The sequence below is a fragment of the Stigmatopora argus genome, chromosome 3 (assembly GCF_051989625.1).
Source record: "Stigmatopora argus isolate UIUO_Sarg chromosome 3, RoL_Sarg_1.0, whole genome shotgun sequence".
Lineage (NCBI taxonomy): Eukaryota > Metazoa > Chordata > Actinopteri > Syngnathiformes > Syngnathidae > Stigmatopora > Stigmatopora argus.
The window spans coordinates 19643658-19666020 of NC_135389.1; the positions used below are offsets into that span (position 1 = coordinate 19643658).

At 41.0% G+C, this 22363-nt stretch overlaps 1 long non-coding RNA gene across 1 annotated transcript; it reads left to right on the forward strand.

Moving 5' to 3' along the window:
* Positions 1 to 1336: 1336 nt before the first annotated feature.
* LOC144070828 (uncharacterized) lies at positions 1337 to 19971 on the forward strand. The gene is made up of 4 exons (XR_013299465.1): positions 1337 to 1485; positions 3095 to 3228; positions 9532 to 9635; positions 19459 to 19971. It is a non-coding gene; the product is annotated as an uncharacterized LOC144070828 (long non-coding RNA).
* The last annotated feature ends 2392 nt before the right edge of the window (positions 19972 to 22363 follow it).

Consider the following 22363-nt stretch of genomic DNA (forward strand, 5'->3'; position numbering starts at 1 on the left):
TTCTCGCCGCCGTCTCGGCCGAGCGGCGACTCGTCGGGTTCTTCTACTCGATGACCTCTGCCGGAGTTTTTTGGGGGGGCGGTACATTCGGTACTCGGTCGTTTGGTCGCCGGACTTTTGGTCACCGGACGTTTGGTCGCCCGGAAGGTTGTTGATAATTACCATTTAAATCGTTGCTCAAATTCCCTAAACACAAACTGCTAATTATTATTTTGCCATACTTAATGCCCTGTTAATTATTAGGCTAAAGAAAAGCTCCAAATTTCCCGTATTTTTATCGTGTTTTGTTGGAGAACTTGATAAGACCCTGAGTGACGTAGCTTCTTAAAGGGACAACGCATGTACATACAAACTCTTCTACAGTCACATGTCGGCTCAGTGAAACTGCTCATGGCCATTGTTGGCTTTTATTGATGCGTAGACCGTGTTGTTTTACCTTGTTTTGTCGCCGGACTTTTGGTCGCCGGACATTTGGTCGCCGGTTGTTTGGGTCCGTGTGACCAAACGTCCGCGACCAAAAGTCCGGCGACCAAAAGTCCGGCGACCAAAAGTCTGGCGACCAAACGTCCGGTCACAGGCACATTCCGTTCGACAAAAGTTAAGGTGGCGATAGGAGTCCAATCCGTGTGAATTGGGATGGGCGGCGAATGGTCGCCCGTCCGGGTCACGCGGATTGGACGTCTATCGTCCTCCGTAGCTGTTTTGGGGAGGTTTTTGAAAAGTTTAAGTTTATGAAAAATGTCTGTTCACGTCAGAACTTCATTTTAAAAATGTCACTTTCTCGTTGAAGGTAAAATTTGATGACATAATGTAAACTAGGAAGTCGCCTTGTCATGGCTTTGTGTCAAAAAGGCATAAATGTTTAATAGGGTCATGAATTAGATAAAAGATTAGGAGTAAAAACTTTGTCGCTGGTAAATGTAAGACAATATTTCATTATGAAAATGATTGGGTTAGAGTGTCACAGTGAGAAATCTTGTCTCGTGGGTAGATTGAATACATTTTAAGATATGAAGATGAATTAAAATTCCTTAAGGAATGACTCTTAAATTGATAAGTCATTTTGTGTTCAAATGCTTGACGACAGTGACTTTTTTTTCTGATTTGTCATTCAATTTCAAGCTGAAAAGACCCTTAACTTCTACAAATATGCCCTTAATTTATAAAGCACGGCAATATTTTCCTCTTTGTACGTACTACGGGATTAGAGAAACTAAAGTGAGCTAAAAATGGTCTTATTCAAGTGACAAAATTATTGATTTATACAATTGAAAATATTTGTCCTGCATTTCGAGTTGTACGTGAACGCAACACAGGTGTGTTGATGATTGCCTGTTGCACTCCAAGCATCCACAGATGGGCACCATTAAGCTCTTCGGAAATTGTTATTATTAACTTAATAATAATGTGATGTCAATTTTTGGGGCATCAAATGCCACAGTAGAAACATTTATCATGGCGATCGCGTCTGTTAAGAAACCATCGGTAAGTTTAATTCAATTATTTCTGTGTTCGCACACTGGCAATTAGCCGCCTAACATATTAGCTTTGGCTGTAACTGTTGGTGTCGCTAGCGATCAAAAGATGGAGAACCAAATGCAGTGCTTTTCTTCTCATCGTGCTTCATGATTCACTTTAAAATACCTCAGTTGTGTAAGTCAACCTAATTCCGAGAGTGGAAAATAAACGCACAATTTTCAGACAAAGGAGTGCTTGACTTTGAGGCCCTTGATTGTACTACAAACCCGGTAATTAGCGTGCAAGATAGGCTGATGTAATTACCGCTAAGTGTGAGTACCCTGGAGTAAACAAATATGTTCATCAAGCAAATAAGGGATTACCGTGGATATGCTCACTTCGCTCCTTAACCCGTCTCAAGCACCGGGGGAACGTGAGGCGAGGCGGGCGAGCGAGAAGCGCATAAATGAAAAAATAAAAAATAAATAAATTAAAAAATAAATACAGTCGGAGCTGAGCTGTGCCAGACCAAAACTGCTGACAGACACTGTCTGCTGCAGGAGTTTTCTCTTCAAATTAAAATACATCTATATATTTCTATAGCCAGGTAAATGCATTTGACCAAAAAATGTTTACTGTTTTAAAAAAAATCTATTTTTAAATTGTAAATCTGGCAATATTTCCCCCAAATACTGCGACAGAAAAACTGAACCAGTGTATACCCACGTTTTCTCCTTTTTTTGCACCGTGGTCACTATAGTAGACATTTATTCAGTTCATTAGTACTTAATAAAAAAGGGTAATTGATGTTGAAAACACCCATTGATGGCAAGGTACACGGTCGCCGGTCTTTTGGTCGCCGATCTTTTGGTCGCCGGTCTTTTGGTCGCCCGGAAGGTTATCGATAATTACCATTTAAATCGTTGCTCAAATTCCCTAAATACAAACTGCGAATGACTATTTAGTCATACTTAATGCCCTAGTAATTATTAGGCTAAAGAAAAGCTCAAAATTTCTCGGACTTTTATAGTTTTTTGTTGGAGAACTTGTTAAGACCCTGACTGACATAGCTTCTTAAAGGGACAACGCATGTACATACAAACTCTTCTACACTCACACGTCGGCTCAGTGAAACTGCTCATGGCCATTGTTGGCGACCAAAAGACCGGCGACCAAAAGACCGGCGACCAAAAGACCGGCGACCAAAAGACCGGCGACCAAAAGACCGGCGACCAAAAGACCGGCGACCAAAAGACCGGCGACCAAAAGACCGGCGACCAATCGACCGCACACGCAATAGATGTCTAATCCAGTTATAAAAAAACATTTAAGAAAAATATGTTGTTGTTTAGGAGGATGTGAAAGTGACTAGTCATTGGCTGCGAATGGATCCGCGAATAATAACACCGTTTTAGTCTAGTCTGACATTTCACCTAACAACTTTTGGTTTTGCTGATGGAGAGCGGTACAAATTTGGGGCATTCATTTTGATACAAACCTCCGCTGACCATCTCAATTGTTGATGTGCAAGTGCTGAGCTGTAATTTCTCTCCCAATTAAAGCCAACCTGACTGAAGACTGACCTGTTTTAGCATGGCCTCAAGGCACAAAAGTTATTTTTTTTTCTTTTTTGCAGCGCCAGGACAAACAGTTTAGCTGGATGCCCAAACCTCTGACCGGGCCTCTGGCCACTGGCCGACAAGTCTGCTGAGCTGTCTACCTGAGCACTGAAAGTGAACTAGAAGCACTCAAAGTCACCTCCACGTACAAGTATGTTTCATTTTTTTTGGTTTACATGAGACAACCTACTTTCCCAAGCAACATCTCTTTCTCAAAGTACTAAGGCACAGGTGTCAAAGTGGCGGCCCCGGGCCCAAATCTGGCCCACCACATCATTTTGTGTGGCCCGAGAAAGTAAATCATGAGTGCCGACTTTGTGTTTTAGGATCAAATTAAAATTAAGATTATAGATGTATAGTATATTTCCTGATTTTCCCCCTTTTAAATCAATAATTGTAATTTTTTAATCAATTTTTCTGTGTTTTTAGTTCAAAAATCATTTTGTAAAATCTAAAAATATATAAAATTATTTTCTGTTTTCCACTGTAATATGGAACATAATGATTAAGAGATTTTCCTTTACTAAGAAAAAAAGCTCAAATAAATATTGTTTTAGATCTATAAAAAATGGAATAGTTAGGGCTTTTAATCCAGTTCTTTTAATCCATTTATAATTATAAAACATCTAAATATTATATCTAAAATGGTTCGGCCCACTTCAAATCGAGTTGACATTAATGCGTCCCGCGAACCAACCCGAGTCTGACACCCTTGTACTAAGGTGTCTATCTATATTCGCCTCGCGATTGGACGACTACCAGTCCGGAGCGTATCACCTTGCTTGCAGTCCCCGAGGAGAAATGTGATATAAAATAAATGGATGGAAAATCAGACTCACTCAAATTACCATATGATGAATAATAGGTTATCCCAAGCGACCGCTCAAAATTTCTCGTGTGTTCTACCTGGCGAGACTGCTACGCCTCAGAACTCGACTATGTATATTTCATTTCCTGCGTAGCGCACCTGCAAGATTCCCTCCAGCGTCAAGCCCTTTGTCGAACCACCACTTATTTACAATTTTTCAGCTGTCACGTTATGAAACGTTCTATTATTTTGGACTTCTCCAAATGCTCTAACACGCATAAAAGAAGCCGTTCCTATTGTAGGTGTGCATCTGGACTGCAGTATTAGGCCTTGGTTGGGCAGGTTAATGCTGTACCGCTGCCAAAAACAGTAAAACAGCCCCCCGTTGATATCAGTTATTAATATTTAACAGTGCACTATTAAAGTTTAAGGCGGTTGAGATGGAGCTGGGGGCTAGAAGAGGCTACTTGATGATCACTGGCCATGCAGCACTCTAAAACACGTGCACTAAAGCCCCTGACAGTGTTACGGTGTGGATTTAGGGAGGCGGGAGGCAATAGTGCATGAGAGCGCGATGTGAGTGTGTGTGGGGTGAGGACAGTGGAGCTGCTTAATACCTTTACTGCCCGTCTGCAAGATTCTATTGTCCACGTGAGCACTGGCAGGTATTCATCATCAATGTCGCCGGCTGCTGATGGTTCCGTTTAGAGTTTGTGAGGCGTCGGGGTCCAGTGAAAAGTCGTACTGCTGCGCGTTCACTTTTTGTTGCCGCCGTAAAAGTGCGATGCATAAACAAATAAAAACACCATATGCTTTGGTAGTGTTTATATTCGACACAAGGATATCAATATGGCTGTATGTATAGGCGACGTCGAAATACTAAGGCGCTTTATTTAACAGTTGTGAGGAGCTAACGTGGGTTAGCTTTTTTTTGTTGGTGCAAAAAAAAAATCATTTTTTTAAACAGCATCTAATACAGTGGTACCTCGTGATACAACATGTTCGTGGTACGACATGCTCGTGTTACGACGAAAATTTTGATCGAATAATTCGGTCGCGATACAATTAAAATTTCGAGATGCGACCAAGCCAGGTGGCCATGACATGAGAGGCTGTTTATCATTGTAGCGCACTGTCTTTTTTGCCGCATCCCTTTCATGTATAACTACTATATCTACGAGGACTGAACAATTTATTCAGACGAGTTTCGACCAGGAAACGCACAACGCGCATGCGCGGGCAAAAAGAGGGCTTTCTGGGTAATGAAGTATACACAACACCCATAGGCAATGGCACCATTTTTCAGAATAAAACTTCATTATCCACAATCAATACGTGGGTAGGCTGTTATTCCTTCCTTAGCCTGTTGGCTCCCGCGATCGCTCATTCAAGACTACTTCTCGTTGGCAAGTGGTCGTGCGTTATCCTATTGAGAGGACATTTGTGTGCATCATTTTCGGAATATTTTGAAGGCAATACCACAGCAAACAGTCCATCGATAGCGAACGTGAGGGTGGAGGCGTGGCAAACCACTAACCCGTAAAACGAAGGTAACAAAAGACAAAACTAGAATTCAGTTTTGTGTAAAGTTACATTAAACATATGTTTGAGTGTGTCTGTATATATTTATCCAAGTTAATTTAAACCTTGTTACTTCTCCTCACAAACGTCACAGACGTTTTGAGGTAAACAGATGAAAGCAAGGTTAAAAGCGAACAAATCGACAGCAATGTTCCCACTTCTTCGAGGAATAAAAATAATAGACCGGCCGGCTAAAAGTGAGCATGAAAAATCCGCCGCCTCCTCGCTGACCCATATCCTCCATTACGTGCGGCGATTATAAGAATAGATGGGCCTTATGGCCGGCCGTTGGAACAGGAAACCATAGCTCACTGTCCAGATGCATTTGAACCAAGGCCCGAGCAGCTTTATTACGCGACGGGACTTGTGGTCGCTCAACAGCCATCCGCAGTCTGGTTACTTCACTGACCTGCTATATTAGTCAATGACCTGCATCTGTTTAATTTTAATATACCGTTTTTTCTCGCATATACGGCGTAAAAAATGATGGCTTATATGCGCACAAATATTAGACTTGACATGCACGAAACGCCATAACGCAAGACAATGTGGCCGGTACAGTCATTTATTTCAAAATACAGAACAGATAAATAGATAAAATGCTAAGCACAATTTAGATTGACGTCTATGAATGAAATTCAAAAAAGAAAGAAACTGTATCTTGCATAAAATGTGAAAAAGCTCACTCATTTACCTAGCGATGACAAACTAGACCACTACGCACACACTTCCTGGTTGCACTGCTCACATGACTTCCTTTTTGAATTTGTCTACGTGCAGGCTACACCGTTTAGGAATGTGCAATCTAGCAATTGATTTATAGTATCTCAGAAATACCACGTGCAATTATTTTTCTTAAGATTTTCCCTTCGAAGTAGTAACACATTTGTACTCTATTAAAACCATGAATATGGAGGTGAAAATTGTGAATCAGGGGGCGGCTTATACGAGAGAAATTGTAAAATTAAACAATTTTAAGGGCGCGGCTTATACGCGGATGCGGCTAATATGCACGTATCAACAATTTCCGGAAACAAAAAAACGGGGAACCCAAATCTTTCCTTAAACGAGTATTTAAAAAAAAAAAAACTCCACCCGAATGCGAATAAGGCATCATTCTGTCCAGGAATTAAACTTAGTTGAACTACTGTATCTTAATAGCTGATCTCAGGCCAGTGGGGCCACTTAAGTCTGTCAGTCTTGGCGCGCTGCGGCGCGGCGCCTGAATGCAATCACAGCTTTGCTTTCTCTTGCGTGGCTTCCTCTAGTGACCGGCGTGGAATTAACATACATACGCACACATTAATATGATGTTTCTGCATAAATTCAAGGGGGGCTGTTAACAGTAGGCTGCAATGATGTGTTTTGGGCTGTATGACAGAGCGGGAATCTACTTACTATCTCGCGAGATAAAGCAATTACAAGGTTGTGATAAGGACAAAAATGTGCTGTATATCTTGATTTCTATTGTGATAATGATTTACTTTATATCCCTTTATAGTAAAATGGAGTCAACAGGGAACTCGTGATGCGGTAGAGTACTGTAAGGCACATTTTATTTTATTTGTTAAGTTAATAGTGGACTCATTGGGTGCCAGTGACGTCCAATCCATTTTGACCGGGAGGTCTGGCATAAATGTAATCATTGAATGCCTGTTCTTTATGATGTTATTTTCCATTTAATAAAATGAAGTTAAATAGTCTCTTGCCTTATCAAGGTTAGCATAAAAATGACACAATCCTTTAATTTTAGGTGTGTTCATATTCACATTAGTGTCATCTATTATTGGCCCATATTTGATTTTATATTTATTTTTAAAAACATGCAGCATTTCCTTATCACCCCATTTGAATAAAATGGGGATGGAGCACAGACACGTCAAGCCGACTAATGCTCCACTAATGAACGTATCGCACATATCGAGGTGCACGCCTACTACATGTATAAACTGTGTGTTCTTTCACACATACGCCACTGCGCCTGTTGGACAAGTCAATATTTTTCTGATGTTATGAAAAGGCCCCCCCCACATTAGAAAGAACCCGTACTGAAACACTGAAGTGCAACTACTAGCCACACCCTAAATATGAGAATTATCCTCTTATAAAAACAGAAGCGCACTAGATTAGCATTAGATTGGGCCGGTGTCCCTAATATTGCGACCACTGAGAAACCACTGGTGCTTTCACTCCATTCCGGCTTCAAGTGACTGGAGGTAACTGCCAGTGATAACTAGTAATTACATCCATTTAAAATGTGCATTATTTTACCTCTGCATTAAATAAACTAGTGAGGCAGAAAATTGTCCAGTTTTATCCTCTGCCTTATAAACACACATTTTCTCACAGAAGGAGAAGCACATTTATTAGGCCACCCCTGCCACATCTTTCAATTGGGATAAACATTCCTGAGGCAGAACTGACAAATACTACAAATGTTCCCTAGTTTAATACACCAATTTTTAACAAACTACTAAATATTACGCAATTTGTATCAAAACTATGAAGTCAGAATTTTTTTTCTTCCTGACAATTCATAAGAAAAAGTGTTGAAAGTTTTTGTTTTTAGCTCGCCATTTTAACTTGCCATGGCGATTTTATTTGGAAACGCAACGTCATGCTTAAAGCTGCTAATCTATTATTTTGAAAGTTAAGTAGTGGGCTCGCTTCCTTTTCAACAACACATATTCTTATTCAATGAGTGTTAGCTAAAATCAAAACATGTTGCTCTGCTGTTTTTGTTTTAAATTATTTTTTTGCAATAATTAACTACTAAAAAAATAAAAGTATTGGAAAATCATTTGAAAATGAGATAATATCATTTTTTGTTGTAAATGTCACAAGGAAAAAGGCTCACAAAAGCTCAAAATTCTCTTTACCCACTACGAAACATGATTTTTGACATTTACCAGCTCTGCCAAAGAGTTTTTTAATGTTAATCGTGGACAGACAGACACTCGAACAGTCCGGTTTTACGTCCCAGTCAAGTGTTCGGGGTGTAGAATTAATCTCTCTTCTTCATTGCAGGGCAGGGTACGCCATTGAACCTTGATAGAGGATTCCTATTTTTTTGAAATAAGAAGAATTGGGGCCAAAAAATATATATTATTTTCACCTTTCCACAAAGAGGACACGATTTGCCGGGTGGAAATACATTTGAATGGACATCTAGTAGTGCCTATTCACGGCTGGCTCCTAATACGAGCCGGGGGGTCTCGTCCCCGTACCGTAGGTGTGCGCTCATTGTCTGCGTGGGGCACAAAAGACGATAGGAGTCTTTAGAAAAGAGCAAAGCTCTCCGCAGATTAGACCCCATTAGCATTTAAGGTACTGTCATAAATTCCTGCCCAAAGTGGAGGGGCGAGGCGGGACAAATGAAGCAGGATTAATAGGGGCCCCGAGTCCAACTGATAGTGGGGATTGGGAGGCAGGGTCACCTTGGGGGGGGGGGGGAAGAGTGCCAGAGGAGGGTTGAGTAAAATCCAAGATGGACGCATGAAAAGATCCCTCAGAGTTTGGATAAAAGAGGAAACAAGTGTCAAAGTTAAAAGGTGAGAGGAGCTTAAAGGAAGCGAGTTGGTTAGGTCCTCCTTAGACTGGTTGTGAGGTCATCATCGGGAGACGGATCCTCTCCGCACTCACGTGGTGGTCCACACCTGAGGAAGTACATGTGTGTGACTGTTTTGTCTGTAAAGTTTAATTGTTAAAGTAGGGAATATTGTTTGATAGCGCACAAATGCGGGTTCGTCTTATTCGATATTTATATTGACATTCATGTATAGTAGATCATATCCAGAAAAGTGACGCGCATGAACAAAGGCGCCAAGATGAAAGATGTCGCAGGTGGGCTAAATTCATGAGGCGCCACCATTTTTTCAGTGAATTGTATTACGTTTATATTATTATTTTTTGTCTCTGTCCGACTCGAGTGACTTTACACTCTGATCAGAAATCCAATTTAAACCATGTTTGTATGAGGGTTTAAATCTGAGCTCATTTTTCGTAAGTCTGAATCCCAAAATTGCAATTCAGGTGACCGTTGATGACCTTAATTTTATTCAACAGGTAAAATGTCAGCGGCGATGTCAAGTCGGAGGAAATGGCAAGAAACGGACGGAATGAGGAAACTATCTAAAGGCAGCCTATCTAAGAACAACTTGTCACAACCGGTTAGTGTACTTTTTTTACGTGTTTGCACTTTGGACTGATGTATTTTTCTACATTTGTGTATACGGGTCATTTGGGTGACATCAACATAGTTCTTCATTCAGTGGATGTAGAGCTGGGGATATGACAAAAATTTACTAAAAAAATTATCAGTCTATCGATAATTATCACGATATTTGAAACTTCAAACTTCTGTGAATAAGTACATTTATTTTGATAAATTTGCCTTCAAACCAAAAGTTGCTGTGCAATATGAAATAAACAAAAATAATCAACTAAGACATCACCATTTGAAAGTAGGCTATTTTCAGCCTCACAAAAATAAACAGAGTAACTTTACCTCACGTATTCCTATTTCCAAAACAATAAAATAAAAAAGTTGGATCAACTTAACCCATATTATCCCAAGATAACAAGGGAAACAAAAAAAGAAAGAAAACGCCAGGGAGACTGTTTTAGTGGGTCGGCTCGGTGTTGTCTTGCATCTCATAATCGCTTATTTTGCCCGTGTTATAGCCTTTTTGCGTTCATGCTCAGTGTGAGCCTCTATTGCCTCCCTCGTCATCGTCTTCTTCAAAAATCATTTCATCAACATAGTTCTTTTCGTTCTGTGAATGCAAGAAAGAAGCAGAAACCATGGAAAAATAGTGCGGTTTTGTGAAACTCAATTACTGCTACTTTCACAAATTCTAGCCTACTTTTCCGATCGTGCAGTATTTGCCCCCTCGCAACAAAAGCAAGTCCGTGAAAGGTGAAAGTCTGACGATGTTCAGTTTAACTCCTAACCCTCACCGTGGTAGGGACAAGGTGACTTACAAGTAATCTATACGAATAAGTGCACACACTCTGGCCTTTTATTAGATTTCCAATACTATCCAGTCCCAACCAGAGCTCTTCCCAGTTTGTAGTTATCCGGAGAAGTTCTACATGGCAAATGAGTCCAGACAGCTGTGATGACACCCAGTGAAAGCCGGCCTTTTTTTTTGCAAGGAATGGAGGCTGTCAGAGGCTCCTGGTATTGCACTATGTGGAGAGTTAGACTAAAGGGATCCATCTGTCAGGGCTTAAGGAGTTTTCTAACAGTACATTGACCTTGAGTGCTCAACATTGATTTCCAGTAGCGCCTCCCAAACAGCGCCGCAACCCGCGCCGAGCACTACGGGACCCTGATTGGGAACAGATTTCCCAAATTCCGATAGCGCGCCTCCTGCCCGGGATGATGGATCGTCCTCCCGTAGCCCATCAATTCTCACCTGCCGCCGAGGAGGTGACACCTGGGCCAGATTTATCATCATATACAACATCGGGCCGTGCAGCCAATTAGGGAGAGTTGTACTAAACCGGAGCCCCGCCCCCCTCAGGATCACGCCGTTCCATTTAGATCGGAGTGGAAGTCTGCGTTGTGACTGGAAGTTAGTTGTTGTTGGACTTTGTGAACCTTTTTGTTTTTAAAAAAAGTCATCCTTGGTTTGGGATTTTACCGACAGACAAGGTTATCGAATGACAACAAATAAAATAGATTCCAAGAAAAGGCACTTACTTAATGACATACAGTGGTACCTCGACATACGATCGTAATCCGTTCCGAGACTGAGATCGTATGTCGAGCTTTTCGTATGTCGAGCTTTTCGTAACTCGAGCGAACGTTTCCCATTGAAATGAATTGAAAACAAATTAATTTGTTCCAACCCTCTGAAAAAACACCAAAAACAGGATATTGTATAGGAGAAAATGTTTTATTTCTTCTAATTTGCCATTTATTAACAAAGTAACACATAACTAGTGGTTTAATAGTAATAAAATGTGTTTAATAGAAGTAAAATTAGACGCATTTTGCGGAGGGTAGAGACAGCGACATACACGGAGGCGGGGTGTTCGGGGGGACTTTATCCACGGCACTCGTAAACGAACCAACAAATTTAAATTAACTTGGATTAATATATACAGACACACTCAAACATATGTTTAATGTAACTTTACACAAAACTGAATTCTAATTTTCTTTTATTTTTTTTTACCTTCGTTCTGGGCGGGTTAGCTGTTTGCCACGCTTCCACCCTCACGTTCGCTATCGATGGGCTGTTTGCTGTTGTATTGCCTTCAAAATATTCCGAAAATGATGCACACAGATGTCCTCACAATAGGATAACGCACGACCACTTGCCAACGAGAAGTAGTCTTGAATGAGCGATCGCGGGAGCTAACAGGCTAAGGAAGGAATAACAGCCTACCCACGTATTGATTGTGGGTAATGAAGTTTTATTCTGAGAAAGGGTGCCATTGGCTATCTATCGGTGTTGTGTGCATGAGTATACTTCATTACCCAGAAAGCCCTCTTTTTGCCCGCCCATGCGCGTTGTGCGTTTCCTGGTTGAAACTCGTCTGAATAAATTGTTCAGTGCTCGTAGATATCTGTTATACACAAACGAGATGCGGCAAAAAAAGACAGTGCGCTACAATGATAAACAGCCTCTCATGTCATGGCCACCTGGCTTGGTCGCATCTCGAAATTTTGATCGTATCGCGGGCGAATTATTCGATCGAAATTTTCATCGTACCTCGAGCATGTCGTACCACGAGCTGATCGTAGGTCGAGGTACAACTGTACTTTTATTCTTTGATGAAGTACCATACAAATACGATTCAGCGCTCCAAGAACGAACACGATTAGAATAGTCATGTTGGAGGTTTAATTTAGAAATAAATCAGAACTAAAAATATGTATACATTTCATATTATTGGTTAAAATTAGCTTTGAAACTCCATTTGAAAATCTTAAGCCCTAATTCTGGTCCCAACGTACGAAAATGTTAACTGCACGCCGTTCGCAAACCTTAACAAACCGTTGCGCGTCGTCATAAACTAAGGCACCCCCGGCACAGCGTTCGCCATGAACGAGATCATTTTTCAGCGTGTTAATTATTCACTCCCACCATGAACTGGTCCAATTGCATCCCATGGAAATCAGAGTAATCAGAGCACGGTGAATGAGCTAATCTAATTAATACCCTCCTGTTCCTGCTAGCGGTTTTACGACGAGCTGAAAACCTTCTGCTACTTTTATGGTTATTTGAAGCCAAGTGTGCCACATCTCTATTCCACCTTATTACCATTGGTTAGCCACCCTAAAAATGAAAAGAGTAGGGTTCGTCAAACACGGAAACCAACTCGTTCTGGGTCATCGCTAACAGAGACACCCGGACTGCCTTTTTCGTAGACGTACAAAAGATGAGCATTTTTCTTCTGGGCGAGTCCTTTCCTTGCCCTCCTCGCTTTCTGTATTTCCAGACCCTCACTTGGCGGGGGGACAGCGTTTTTTTCCGAGGCTCACCAGACACCGTACTTTAGCCCCCGTGTAATCCAGCCAACCCTATTTCATTAGCCACGCGGACTAAAGAGCTTATTGACACATCCCCGTCGCAGTAGAGGCACAACACAAATTCTTCGCAATACACCGCCGCTCATCCAGCATTTACCATCGGTCCCTCGCCAAAGGAGCCCGGGATGGATTAGAGATGGCATCAATGGGATGAGACGTATTACCAATCGATTTAGACGTAGCGAAGCATTGTTCTTCCGAGCGGGAAACTTTGGATCTAGGCAACCATTCGCCAGCCAAACCATGCCGGTTTGGAGATGAAGTTGCGAGGACGTTTGTCTGCCTTCTGCTACTGCTTGCTTTTAATCTCCAAAGTCATTGGGGACCGTTTCACAGTCTGCTTGCATTGTCTGGGATAAACATGTCGGATTTTGAGGCTGCAAAGTAGCTTTGTTCAGATCTGGGTGAAGGGAGGATAAACAGGCAGATTGAGAGAAACCTGATCAGTCTTAATGGCGACGCTTTAGGCTTTCGTCTTTCGTCTTTCAACGCCAAAAACACCATTGTACTGATTAGACTTTGCTCTGGAAAAAGGGGAAAACAGGCCGAATTCTGTTGGAGACACTGCCCTCGAACAGACATTGGCAAACTGAAATTGTCCGCCATTTGGGCCGTTTTGGTGGAAACCAAGGTCTGACGGTGTCGGGACATCCTGTCAGCAAAGGGCAGAGGGCGTAAGGGACGTGCTAAGAGGCTGCCGTCATATTTCTTCATGAGGGGCGACAGTGACAGAGGAGCCACGAAATGAATGAGCTGTCAAAAGAAATGAGAACAAATAGTTGCTGGGTTTTGTGGATTGCGGGCCCTTCAAGCATCAAGAGCTGGTTTTTCAGGGGCAGGGCCAGGACCAAAAGTGGGACCAGGACTAGCATCGGGAGATTAGAAAAAACTTGCAAACTTTGCTGTTATTTGTAAATCACATTGGTGCAAATTATTTCAATCTAAAGCAGAATGTAAAATTCTGAGAGGAAAAATGAATTTGAATTTAACAGGTTTGAATTGAACTATTACAAGGTTAAAATCAAAATATGCTGAATGCTAAATTATAGATTATACTATTCAAATTGTGAAACAGTCATTTTGTTGCTTTAAATTTCTCTAACATGAACCGGAAATTGTTTGGTTTCTAGGGTAGCAACTTTTGGCAACGTAAAGTCTGTGTGAGCACATTTTTATTTAATATTTATGATTTTTTATTTTTTATATTAGGAGATTTAAGTAACATTTGAAGAAAAGTTATAACATTATGCAATTAAAAACATTACTTATTTTTGTATTACTCGAACTGGAAGTTGTTCAGGGTCCGCAGACATTACATTTTGGAATAATGTTGGAGGTTTATGTCATTCCTCCTGATAAAACTTGGATGAGAAGGAGTATGGTTAATATAGGCGACATCGTTTTAAATGAAAAGATTTTCAGATGGTGGTGTCCCTTGAGATTTTTTTCAATGCAAAAAGTGTGCCGCCACTCAAAAAGGGTTGGGAAACACTGGCTTAAGGGGCCGACATTGATTACGCGAAATTCAAATAACAGTAAGAGGCCACTTTTGCGTTTTTGCTCAAGATTGATGTGCGTAAACTAGGTCTAAATCCACATCCACCATTTCCTCAGCCTTCTTTATCTTGCCAAAGAAGGCCTACATTATGAATGACCCAAGAGAGCTCGGGTCAATGGTCAAATCAGTACACGCTGTCCATTATCAGTTCTCTAAAAAGTCCCTATTTCGACCAATCATTGGCCGCCAGCCTCTCCCAGTTCAAATGGATTAGTCCTCGATCACCGCCAGTGCGATTTTTCATCACTTTTCCTTTTTATTTTTCCTCTTTTCCTATCTGTTGCAGAATGTCATAGTTTTCTCGTATTGCTGCTTCTCCGCTTCGTCATTAGCCGTGTTGTGAAGAGAGCAATCTGAACGATGCGTCCCAAGGGCCCATTCTTTTACTTCCTGCTGTAGGAATAAGCGGCTTATTGATTAGTTATCAGGCTGTAATTGGGCAGCGATCTCCCTCGCCCTCAGATATCCCCCTGATATATGACACTCCTGACAGCCGAGAGGCGGAGGTGAGCGTGGCGTCGTCTGCCCGCCTGCCAACACTTTACTCAACAAAATGTCTTCCTGACCACACGGACGCGGCGGCACGTACCCACATTTCTTCCCCCCCTCCCGGAAAGGCTTTTTCCAACATTCTGCCAAGGAAAGATCAATCCACCTTTTTTTTCAAATTACACGGCCAACAAGAGGTCTAAAGAGACCCCCGTAAAGTTTGGGTGCTCGCAATTTTTCTCATCGGAATAAACTCGGGAAATACTCATTAGACTTTTAAGATGAAAGCGGTGCGGCTTACCCAGAAAGAAACTTACTGTATATAAGCTGCCAGTAAGTACGCCATTCGCATGTGGATAATTGCCTGTGAGGGATTTCAATACAAATTGAGGCTCAGGAAGCGGATAAGCAACAGGAAGAGTGTCTCTGCTCCTTGTGTAAGCGTCCACGTGTACTGTGAGTGAGCAAAGAAGCATGACTAACTCTTACTAAGTCCGTTTGTGTATTTTGGACTTTTTTTTTTTAAACTGAAAAATCCAGGAAGACGCTTGACTCTCCTCTCTAGATTTTCTACCTCTTGGAAGGGGACGTCCCACTGGCCGGGTTCTCTAGTCAGTGTCAAACCATCAGTTCGTGAGCCGGATTAGCATTTATCCACCCCCCTTCTCGCCGAACCGCGATTGATAAACATCTCATTTCCGTGCTTCCGATATTGCAGTAGTCAAACGTGAGGCCCGTTCATCATCCCTTGATCCCCACGCGCCCCCTACGTGCCGACATCCCAGCGGTGGAAGTCTGCGGATGTTAATCTAGTGGAGGAGGATGGCGCTGTGTGGCCAAGAACTGGAGAGCGTGTGGCGCTAGTGATGTTTCACCTGCAAAACGGCTTTAGTAAAAGAGGACGAAAAAAAGATATGTTCGTTTCGACAGAGTTGCTTTCATTCCTTGTGGAAAGGTGATAGGACCAAAGTATTGGACAGAAAGCCAAAAACCACTATCCGATATTAAAAAACACAAATGCCTGAACTGGAACAATACTGTTAAAGATGCAGATGCCACCTTAGTTTACAAAATCTTCCAACACAAAGCTCCTCCTCCACTGCAAGATTTTCTACCCAAAAATTGCAACATGTCAACAAGGGCTGGCTCTAGAGGTGACTGTGTAGTTCCCTTCAAAAAGATTGCTGAATTGGCCAAGGCACCTTCTCTCTTCATACCTGGAACTCAATAACAATTAGCATACGTGAACTCCCGTCTCTCAACCTGTTGGCCAATCATCTTAAAGCCTGGCTGTTAGACAAACAAAATTGCCATCACAAAACTGCACAACTTGAGTGTGTGTGTGTCATTGTTTATCTTCAACCTACACAAAAGATATAAATTAGAATGCAACTCACCAACTAATGGACTAACTGACTAGTACCAAAGAAAATTTGATGGACAGACAGACCGATTGGGACCCGAAGAATGTTCAGAACTAACAACTGGCCGATCTGGATTCAAAGACCATAGATCAAAGACACCTATGACTCAAAATACACAAGCTCAATTTAACTTACTGGACAAACAGACTTATTGGGACCCGAAGAAAGTTCAGAACTAACTAACCGACTCAAAGAACAACTGGCCAATCTGGATTCAAAGACCATAGATCTCATGTGTCAAAGTGGCGGCCCGGGGGCCAAATCTGGCCCTCCGCATCAAAAATCATTTTGTAAAATCTAAAAATATATATAAAAAAAGCTAAAAATAAACATTGTTTTAGATCTATAAATACTGAATATTCAGGGCTTTTAATCCAGTTCTTTTAATCAATTTATTTAAAAAATCTTAATATTATATCTAAAATGGTCCAGCCCACGTTGAGTTGAAATCAAGTTGACATTAAAGCGGCCTGTGAACCAACCCGAGTCTGACACCCCTGCCATAGATCAAAGACACCTCTGACTCAAAATACACAAACTCAATTTAACTTCCTGATCTTTTCAGAATGATCAGAGGACAGGAATCCGCCATCATTTCTTCTATTGACAGACTCATTGAATGTCACAGCAGAAGAATGGGAGAAAAAAAGCCACGATTGGACATCTGTCCATCGCCATGGCAGTGAATGACTTCAACATTTCCTCAAGGCTAAGAAACTCCCAATTTGCATTCTTAATCTAGAATCCGTTGTTTCGGATTGGACGTCCATCAATGGCACCGCAACGTCACAAAAGCTGCATCCCCGCGTATCTTATTAGCCGCATTGCTAGCGTTAGCGTGCTGTGTGATGCATGTTGGGGGTTGTTAATGAGTCCGATAATGAAGCCAGACAAAGATTAGCTCGGCTCTCTCCCTTCTTAATTGATCTTCGCTCTCGCCTTCTTCCCAATAATGCGTATTGTCACTCGTAGAAAAAAAAGTGCCTAATTCTTAGACACTGTTTTATCACGTTGCAATTTCAGCCAAAACATGGTGCACAGTTGAATGGTGCGTATTTGTTTTTGTTTGCGCTCAGAACGCCATTGTGCCACGATGCCGTTAGTAGATGACTCAGTTGAGATGTTGGAGATGTCCACCTGCTGTGAAAGACAATAAGCAGATGCAAAGACGAGAGGTTGACGCGTGCGAGTCTGCTCGTTGCGGCCAATTATCGGGTTGAAGCCTCCTTTGTGGCAGGCGTACTGCCAGACTGCGCACGTGTGTCTCAGCAGGAGTCTCAAGTCCATTGTATTTACAGTCAGTTTTATGAGATAGCTTATAATTTTGTACATATTTGCTACAAATCATTATGTGGAGAGTTAGCTCCTCACCAATTACTTTTACGATTAGTCAGCTAATTGGTTCGTGGAAAAATCACAAGTACTCTAGGCTAAACAAACACTTGAGCTATAAATGTGCATTGGAACCAAGACAAAAAAAGTCCTCTAATGGATATAGTATTTAATTATGACTGTATTATGGTTTTCAAAGTAAAAGCTGGACTTTGCCAGTTGCGATGATTTTTCTGAAGATTTTCCCTTCAAAGTAACACATTTGTACTCCAGATGAAATTCATGAAAATTCTGAATCAGGGGGCGTCTTATACGAGAGAAATTGTCAAATTCAACGATTTTAAGGCAATTTTAAGGATGCGGCTTATACACGAATCCGGCTAATATGCGAGAAAATCCGATGCGTAAAGGAATTTTAGCTATCTTAATCTTTTTTCATTAAACGATATTTTTTTTAACGTTTTCCATCAAACTTCAATATAAAAGCTGGTCTTCGCCACTTGCGATGATTTTTCTGAAGATTTTCCCTTCAAAGTAACATTTGTACTCCCAATCAAAGTCATGAATATGTAGGTAAAAATTGTGAATCAAAGACCGATTTATACGAGAGAAATTGTCAAATTCAACGATTTTAAGGCAATTTTAAGGGTGCGGCTTATATGCAGATGCGACTAATATGCGAGAAAATCCGGTGCGTAATGGAATTTTAGCCATCTTCAATTTTTTTTCATTGAACGATATATATATATATATATATATATATATTTTTTTTTTTTCCATCAAACTTAAATATAAAAGCTGGTCTTCGCCACTTGCGATGATTTTTCTGTAGATTTTCCCTTCAAAGTAAAACATTTGTACTCCCTATCAAAGTCATGAATATGTGAATCAGAAACCGTCTTATACGAGAGAAATGGTCAAAATCAACGATTTTAAAGCAATTTTAAGGGTGCGGCTTATACTCGGAGGCGGCTAATATGCAATAAAATCCGGTGCATAATGGAATTTTAGCTATCTTAAAAAAAATTCATTAAACAATATTTTTTTTTACGTTTTCCATCCAACTTAAATATGTTGACTTGCTGTATTATTGTCATTTTTTTAACGACTGCCCTGTAACAACAGCTTCAGAGCAAAAAAGCCCAGCGACGTGCTTGTAATTCTACCAGGCGGCCTTCCACTTTCTCATTCTATTACAAAAGACACCGTTAGTTAAGACCCTGGCTCATTCTGCGTGTTGCTAATTAAATGTGTCTCAGATGAGCCCGCTGAGCCCACTTGTCTGCGTGTCCCCCCCACCCCTCATTTGGAGTGCCACCAGAGTTTAATACACGGCATTAAGCAGGGGATTGAGAATTAATATGGAGCCAACCTCCCAGTCGGAGCGCAATGAGCGATTAGAAGACATAATCTACATCGTGCAGAAATCCTTTAGTTTGGTTTGTGTCACCATAAAAAAAGTGTTGGTTTTTTTTCTTCATTTTTTTTTTACTTGCTCGTAAAACATGCTCACCATGCAAAAAAAATAACCCTTTTTTAAGAGGGCACAAAACATTCCCTATTTCATGCAGCATTGGGATGTCAGAAAGCTTACCTTGACGTATTTGTTTTAAATAAATGCCTTTTTTTCTCTTTTTTTGCAGAGTTGAAGAGGCTGCGGTGACTCTGGCAAACAAGACGCACATTTTTTGAGGTAAGTGTGCACCTTGAGCAGGCAAACACAACGTAATAAAAGTAAGGGCTACAGTAAATGTGGCACTTAGGAGGAAGCGTTTAATGGATGTAACAATTAGGCACGTCGTTGTACTACTAAATCACAGCCAGGTCCGGGAGCGGGGTCATCATTATCACTGTTCTCCCGGAAGGTCACGTAAAGTCTCATTAGCGCACTTGGACTTTTAGGGTCAAAGTTGTGTGCCAAAATAGTCGGGGGAAAATGTCAGTCTTCAATGTCAGAGACGCGCGTATCGGGTGTCACGTTTGCTTGCTATTCTATCTTAAACGTCAACGGCTCGAGACATTTATTCCCATTTGATGAGTTGGCAGAATAATATAGCAGGTGTGAATGTTGTGATACTTCATCTTTTAATGTGTTCTTGACGCGCAAGAGCCAAATATTGATTGGGTGTCGTCAAACTTGACAATGAGGGGGGTTCTATTCTATCGTGACCGGACTTTTGGTCGCCGGACTTTTGGTTGCCGGACTTTTGGTTGCCGGACTTTTGGTCGCCAGACTTTTTGTCGCCCGGACGTTTGGTCACACGGACGTTTGGTAGAACGGACGTTTGGTTGCCCGGACGTTTGGTAGAACGGACGTTTGGTCGCCCGGACTTTTGGTCGCCGGACTTTTGGTAGAACAGGTTCAAATTATGACAGAGAGAGGGAGAGTTTAGAGTTTAATATCTAAATACTTTTGAAACTAGCTCTCAAAATACTGTTGAAACGATCTAAATACTGTTGAAACGATCTAAATACTGTTGAAACGATCTAAATACTGTTGAAACGATCGAAATACTGTTGAAACGATCTAAATACTGTTGAAACGATCTAAATACTGTTGAAACGATCGAAATACTGTTGAAACGATCTAAATACTGTCTAAATACTGTTGAAACCAGCTCTCAAAATATTGTTGAAACGATCTAAATACTGTCTAAATATTGTTCAAACGATCTAAATACTGCATAAATACCGTTTCAACAGTATTTTGAGAGCTGGTTTCAACAGTATTTAGACAGTATTTAGACAGTATTTAGATCGTTTCAACAGTATTTAGACAGTATTTAGATCGTTTTAACAGTATTTAGACAGTATTTAGATATTAAACTCTAAACTCTCCCTCTCTCTGTCATAATTTGAACCTGTTCTACCAAAAGTCCGGCGACCAAACGTCCGAGTACCCTATTCTATGGTCGTGAATATTATAACTATCATTGCAATGTGTTGTTATGAAGTTTGTCAAATGGCTGCTATTAACAGATGTAGATGTCCAATCTATTTGAACTAAACTCCTAAAGACTGTATAACGTGACTTTGTTGTTAGATATACATATCCACATTGAACCATTATTGGTACAAATGAGCTATGATTGAGACCTAGTACTCATTTGGAGTGATACTTTTTATAATAAACTCAAAAGTTGCTAAATAATTACTGTACAAAACTTACAAACAATAATGAAATGGACAGCCCTGAACAAATGCTAGCTGACAATCACATTTTTACATCTGTCAATCAACCCTTCGCACACGAATCACTTTTTGTCATGTTTAAATGATGTTGTCTTCAATGTGTTGAAATCTTGTTCATCCTTGGGTGCAATTTCCAGGTGCCTGATGGTACCACGTTCAACTCTTTAAACCACATGTGTCAAAGTGGCGGCCCGGGGGCCAAATTTGGCCAGCCGCCTCATTTTGTGTGGCCCGGGAAAGTAAATCATGAGTGCAGACTTTCTATTTTAGGATCAAATTGAAATGAAGAGTATAGATATATATTAAATTTCCTGATTTCCCCCCTTTTAAATCAATAATTGCCATTTTAATCCATTTTTCTGTGTTTTTAGTTCAAAAATCATTTTGTAAAATCTAAAAATATATTAAAAAAAGGCTAAAATAAACATTGTTTTAGATCTATAAAAAACTGAATATTCAGGGATTTTAATCCAGTTCTTTTAATCCATTTATAAAAAAAAATCTAAATATTGTATCTAAAATGGTCCCAGGTGAAATCAAGTTGACGTTAAAGCGGCCGGCGAACCAACCCGAGTCTGACACCCTTGCTTTAAACAATTATGCAGGGGTCTTCTGGGGGACACAACAAGTCTCAAATTTGCTAATTTTGAAAAAGTCTTTGGGGGGAAAAAAGTATTGAATTTATCTTCTAGCTCTTAAGTTCCTTCAAATTGTGTCCGGACTTTTCCAGACACGCTTAGACGTTTCTGATATTTTTTGCGAGTTCAACTGTCAAACCGACCTCAACATTGACAGAATAGTGTTTTAAGTGTCTTTAAAAAGTCCTGTAAAAGCCAGATCTCACCGTCAAACTAGATTAGACACAGCCCATCAAACCCTAAATGCCAATCCCTTCCAATCCTCCCCGTTCAAACGCATTGGACATCCTCACTTTGCACAAGCGGCCTCATTCGCTTTTACAATGTGTGCCAATAAAAACAAGAACAGGACGCGGCATCGCGCCATTAGGATCTAATGACTAAATACAAACACATAAAAAGACAGCATGGGCGCTCTCATCTCGATTATTTGCTCTGGATTTACACCACAACATCAAAAGGGACACCTTATCTATTTAAAATTTATTCCCAGGCGTCCGAGGGCCCTCCGTCGTACTCTCTAATGAATAAAAGACCATGTTTATTCTCCCCTGTTTAACGTTAAATCCTCGGGAACAGTCACGGGGACCCAGAGAATATTTACTCGCGTGGGGACGCCGGGGAATAGAATTATCTGCAGGCGGCTTTGTAGTTTTACTCAAGCAAGACCCCACCCTCGCGACGCCGACCCCCCCGAGTGACTCGTTCGTTCCACAGA